This window comes from Pelophylax lessonae, assembly GCF_965119305.1.
Source record: "Pelophylax lessonae genome assembly, chromosome: 5".
NCBI classification, from domain to species: domain Eukaryota; kingdom Metazoa; phylum Chordata; class Amphibia; order Anura; family Ranidae; genus Pelophylax; species Pelophylax lessonae.
This window is the reverse complement of record NC_138772.1, coordinates 254,804,938-254,811,021: the sequence shown is the minus strand read 5'-3', so window position 1 is coordinate 254,811,021 and position 6,084 is coordinate 254,804,938. Positions and strand designations below refer to the sequence as shown.

The 6,084-nt window shown below is 38.9% G+C and overlaps 1 pseudogene across 1 annotated transcript; it reads right to left on the bottom strand.

Annotated features, from left to right (window-relative positions):
* Nucleotides 1–2,113: 2,113 nt before the first annotated feature.
* LOC309556479 (putative nuclease HARBI1) lies at nucleotides 2,114–3,441 on the bottom strand (annotated as a pseudogene). The gene is made up of 2 exons: nucleotides 3,007–3,441; nucleotides 2,114–2,921 (listed from the first exon to the last, which is right to left on the bottom strand). The product of its transcript is annotated as a putative nuclease HARBI1 (transcript).
* Between the last annotated feature and the right edge of the window lie 2,643 nt (nucleotides 3,442–6,084).

Genomic DNA, 6,084 nt, shown 5'->3' with positions numbered 1-6,084 from the left:
CCGTTATGATGGGAGTTGGCTCATTTGTAATGTCCTCTGTTGGCTCCTCTTCCTGTGTGTTTGTCTGTTAAAATAAAAAGGATATTTTTTTGGTTTTTTAAAATGCAGTTCATAGTCACATTAAAACCCAAGCATCAATGTTACCTGCAAACAGCATGCATGGATTATTTTTAGGAATAACAATTAAAGGCCAAAAATGTATTCATAAGGTACCTGTGTCTGGAGTATGTCCTCCCTGTCCTCAAACACCATTTCAGGAGAAATAGGGTTATCACCAAATGCTGAGGTGGATGGTAGAGAAGGGAGGTTAGACAGGGTACAAATGGATGTTCTGGCATCCACCTGTTCCGTTAGGAATCTCAAACTCTCGAAATACCAGAGTCGAGGAACATATACATCATCAGTTCCTGCTCCAGATTTTTGGGTTTCATGTATTTTATTCAGTTCCCTTTTAAAAACTGTACGCAGGTTTGCAATTTTATTACGGACATAGTTAAGGTCTGCAGACCTACTAATGGTTTGACATAGCTCCACAAGTTTGGTGAGTGCCTCATGTCTTTTATTTTTGTCTGAATAATCTTTAGATTTTATCCTCCATAAACATGGCATCTGCCTATACATTTCGATAAATTTTGTTAGGAATTCGGGTGAAGTAAATTTGTCCGTCATGCTTCCTAAAAAAAAAAGAAAAAAAAGTTCAGCTATGTTGCATTTCAGCCTGATATAGAGGTATTGTCAAACTAATTTTAGCTAAAGTTTGTGTCAGCTGAATAAACACAAGTTATGTTGCAAACATACCGAACTTTCAAACAGCAAACAATGACATGACATTTGTTCATTTTTTCTTGTGAATAAAAAGTTCCTTTTAGCTCAAGCTAATTTACCTTTTTTAGGTGAGACAGGTCCAACAGCAATCCGATCGCGGGGTGACAAAACAATTGATAAAGATGTGTGACGTACAGGAACGTTCGTTGCGTTGCTCGTTAATTTATAGAGTAGGCATGCGTGCATCGGCCACGCCCCACCTCTCACACAACTGTTTCTAATTAGACGTATTTCACTTTAATCCGTTTTCCTGCAGCCTGTGTTCCCAAACGAAATGTCGGATGGCTACCCCGTCATGCATTATGCATCATGCCTGTCTCACCCCTCAAATAATTGTGTATATATATATATATTATTCGTGGTTTTTGGTGGGTTTGAAAATACTTTCATTTGACATATATATGTAGTTGACAAATGTACAAAAAGAGTTTGTATATATATATATATATATATGTATATATATATATTTATATATATATATATATATATATATATACACACACACACACGTATGCATATCATATATATATATATATACATGCATACATACAGTGTGTATATATATATATATATATATATATATATATATATATATATATATATATATTATGTGACAGGAAGTCAGGTAAATCTGTGGATGTTGTCACAGACAGGAGATACATTTCCACCTGGTTTTGAAAATTTACAAATTACTATAGGGTGTCGGCTGCAGAGGTAGCCAGAAAGATGTTAGGACGTTGAAAGACATCAGCTGTTCAGGATGAGGCAATTAACATCCTTACCTCTGCAGCCGACACCCTATAGTAATTGGTGAATTTTCTAAACCAGGTTGAAATGTATCTCCTGTCTGTGACAACATCCACAGATTTACCTGACTTCCTGTCACATAATATATATATATATACACACACACCAGTACACACCATATATATATATAAATATATATATATATATATACACACACATACACCAGTATATATATATATACTGTATATATACAAACTATATATATATATATACACACACATACATACACCCATGATAATTTCTCATGTTATTTGTAATCCTAAATTTAGGACACACTCATGAAGCTAATATGGCTATTACTGTATATGTTCTGTATATGTTATGTGTATATAATCTGACTAGATCGGATATTGTATAAACGAATATTTAAAAATAAAAAGACACAGACATTTAGTCCACACCAAAAAATAAATTTATTCATGTATAATGTACAAAAAGATGGCTACTTGAAAATTCAGGAATAATAGTGATATTGTGGCCTTCACATGTCATCCTGCCAGGAAACTGCTCCTCTTCCAACAAAATATTCCATATAATCCAGGCGAGATTGACGTGCAGTTTGGGTCGGAAGTCGTGGATGTCCACTGTTTAGGGAGGTGAGTACTTCCATGTGTTCATGAAGGTCAGCATGAATACTGGTGCCTGGCATTGGAGACGAAGGATCTGTGTCTCTTTCAAATGGCAAAGATGACATGTATCCCTGGGAATTTTTACGGAGGAAATTATGAAGGACACAACAACACAAAACAAGGGAATCTATTTGATATAAGGCTAAATTAATATAGGTGAGGAAAATACGAAACCTATTTGCAAGGATGCCAAATGCGTTTTCAACAACCCTGCGTGCCCGGGACAAACGATAATTAAAGACCCTCTGGGGTTTGGTCAGATTGCGCATGGGGAAAGGTTTCAGAATATGCTGATTGAGGGAAAATGCGTCATCTGCAACAAAAACAAAGTTAAGCCCTTCAAAGGTTTCAGTGCAGGATGGTAGGTTTAGTGTCCCTTGCAGCAAACGCTTATAGAACTCAGTTTGATTAAGGATGCTTCCATCAGAGTTACGGCCATTTTTACCTATATCAAGGTAGATGAATTCATAATTCGCATTCACTATGGCAAGCATAATTATGCTAAAAAAACCTCTGTAATTATAAAAAAAAAGATCCAGAATTAGCAGGTGGAACAATTCGCACATGTTTCCCATCAATGGCTCCACCACGATTTGGGAAATTCCAATGCTCTTGAAACGCATTGGCTATTTCGTTCCACTCCTGTGCATTGGTGGGGAACTGTAAGAAAAAAAAAAATATTAACAAATAATATTAATAAAATACAGAAACAGAAAGCAGGATATGGAGGACACTGGCACTGTACCTTAAGATACTGCTGCTGTAAAGTGGCAATAATAGCCTTACAGGTCTCTGGGATTATTTGACCCAGTGCTTGGGGAGAGATACCCGTCGAATATTTGAGGTCCTGCAGACTTCTCCCTGTCGCCAAGTAGCGTAATGTTGCTATTAGCCGTTGTTCAGGGCTAATAGCTTCCCGCATTGGTGTATCCTTTTTGTGGATGAATGGTCTCACAAGTTGAAGTAATGTCTGGAAACACTCATCATTCATCCTGAGAAAGTTCCTATAATCATCAGGATTATTTTCTTTCAACTCTTTGAGAAGAGTCATGTGAGAATACTTTTCTCTGTCACAAAGCCATTGTTTGGACCATGTCCTCCTTTTTTGTTTCTTCTTTTGAAGCAACTTCCGTATAGCAACTATACCCAAGATGGCAATTGGAAGTGCCTGGTCCTCCATTATTAGGATATAGCTTCACACTAGCACTCGAACGACCGAATGAGCACGCCGAATGTTGGCTTGTAGAGCTCTACACGGAGGCGTATACCATACGATCGGAAATTGTCAGATGACGTTGCACGACGCAGGGGTCATACGTATATAGATCACTTCCGATACGTAGCTACGAAAAATACACCTGGTCACTGAATAATACGAAGAAAGTCGGATGGTTTGTACGCAGAGTTGCTTTCGATTTTTGTATCATGCAACAACTACGAAACTTTTGTCGTACGATGGTCGTACGATAATCGGAACGTGTGTAGGGGCATTAGTCTAAATGAAAAAGACACTTTGTGCTCATGCTGAGATTATTTAAAGCATTTCTTATGTGTGTTGACTTGTAAGAAACTTGGATCAGTATGGCCAGCCAAACACTCATTCATTAGTGAACTGGTGATTTTGGTTTAGGAACCTACAGACCCAATTAATTACTTTGCTGGGCGTTTCCTATACTGGGTGAGTGTAGTTTAACCAAGGTTATATAATGGGATGATTAAGAGCAGCTGATTTGGCCTATGGCAGGGCCACATGTCTTTATGTCCGAATTTGCTTTTGGGGGTGGGGGGTTTGCTGGCATGCCTAAGGACCCATATTGCAGTAAGTGTATTTTGTTGGATGAATACTTTTCATGCTCTAAATGTTTTGTATAGTTTTTGCAAAGTGTGTCTTTATGTACTCTATACATGTTTTTTTTTTTATTTTCATGCCTCTGTGTAGCTGTATGTCCTACTGATTTGATGGCATTTAAATAGAAAGGCAGGCTCATGCAAACAATAAACATAAAAGTATGTTGGGTATGTTTTATGCTTAATACTAAGGTGTCTACAACTTATTTTGCTTAACTTTTGGATATTGTAAGCTCTATCTATCCATCATATGTTGTATCTTTGCACTGTAATTTGAATAAAAATTACTTGATTTGGGGGTTTTGGGGGGGGGGGGGACATTTCACATGCCTGCTTGAGTGATTACTGATGTTTTATACATGTTCAATAAAGCTTATTCATTTGTACACAGCTCCTGATTTTTTGTTTTCTTTTCTTCATATTTGTCTGGATGTAATTCAGATATCTTTTGTGTCTATTGAATGTAATCCATTTCTTGTATTTTTTGTGTGTGTGCAATGGCAGTACAGTATGAAAATGGGTAGGGTTTCTCCCTTTACTCCAGCGAAGTATGTATGGGTGTGTATGGGGGGGGAGGTGTGTGTATGGGGGGGAGGTGTGTGTGTGTGTGTGTGTGTGTGTGTGTGTGTGGGGGGGGGGAGGTGTGTGTGTGGGGGGGAGGTATGTGTGTGTGGGGGGGGGGAGGTGTGTGTGTGGGGAGGGGTGTGTGTGTGTGTGTGTGTGGGGAGGGGTGTGTGTGTGTGGGGAGGGGTGTGTGTGTGGGGAGGTGTGTGTGTGGGGGGGGGAGGTGTGTGTGTGTGGGGGGGGCTATATTGTAAGAAATAATTAAAGTGTGTATGTATATATTTAGCTAAAAATATATATAAATTAAGGAACAATACAAAATTTCCATTCAGTCTCTGTGGATGAATGTAACCAAAACATTTAATAAAAAATCACTAAAAATTATTACTAAATAAAAGATTGCTACAGCGCTCACTCATCTTTTTAGTTGGCTTAGGTCAGTGATGATGAACCTTGGCAACACAGGTGTTTTGTAACATTTCCCATGATGCTCACCTACACTGCAGAGTACATGAGCATTATGGAAAATGTAGGGGGGGGGGGTTAAGGGTTACCATCACTGGCCTAGGTAAAACATTTCCAATACATTTTAGTTGTCTGTGTGCGCCATTTTTAAAATAAAGCAAAATCTCTTTACAATAAATTGCAAATGGCACATTGGCGTTCGCCCTGGACCAGAAATGACACCAAATTGGCTTGCACACATTCCAGCAAGTGGTCACAATCAACTGGCTAATCATGGCGAGGGCCACTTTCATCTGTGAAGAAATGGCATTCATATGCAAAGTAAGTGTGTGTGTGTGGGGAGGGGGGGGTCTGTGCTTGTAATCAGAGCATTGATTACCAGTGCAGACCCTTGGGGGATGCCACTAGAGCCACCAGGGATGCCCACCCATGCCACCATTGATGCCAATCAGTGCTCAGGGAACCTGTTAGTGCCCTCCTCATCAGTGCTGCCCATCATTACCATCTATCAGTGCTGCCCACCAGTGCCAATCATTGCCCATCAGTGCCACCTATCAATGCCCATCAATGCTGCATATCAGTGTCCATCAGTGCCTGCCAGCGCAGCCTCATCAATGCTCGTCAGTGCAACAAAAAACATATTGATTTACCAAATTTTATTACATAAACAAAAACACATTTTTTTAGGGGTCAAACATTTAGGTCTTCTTTTTGCCAATAAAAAAAAAAACCTTGCAGTGATCAAATACCACCAAAAGAAAGCAATATTTGTGTGAAAATAATGTCATACATTTGTTTTAGGTACAGGGTTGCATGACCGCACAATTGTCATTCAAAATGCAACAGTATAAAAAGCTGAAAATTGGCCTGGGCAGGAAGGGGTGCAACTGCCCTGTAAGGAAGTGGTTAACTATTGAAACATGGGAATAAATATTCCAGGGGGTAA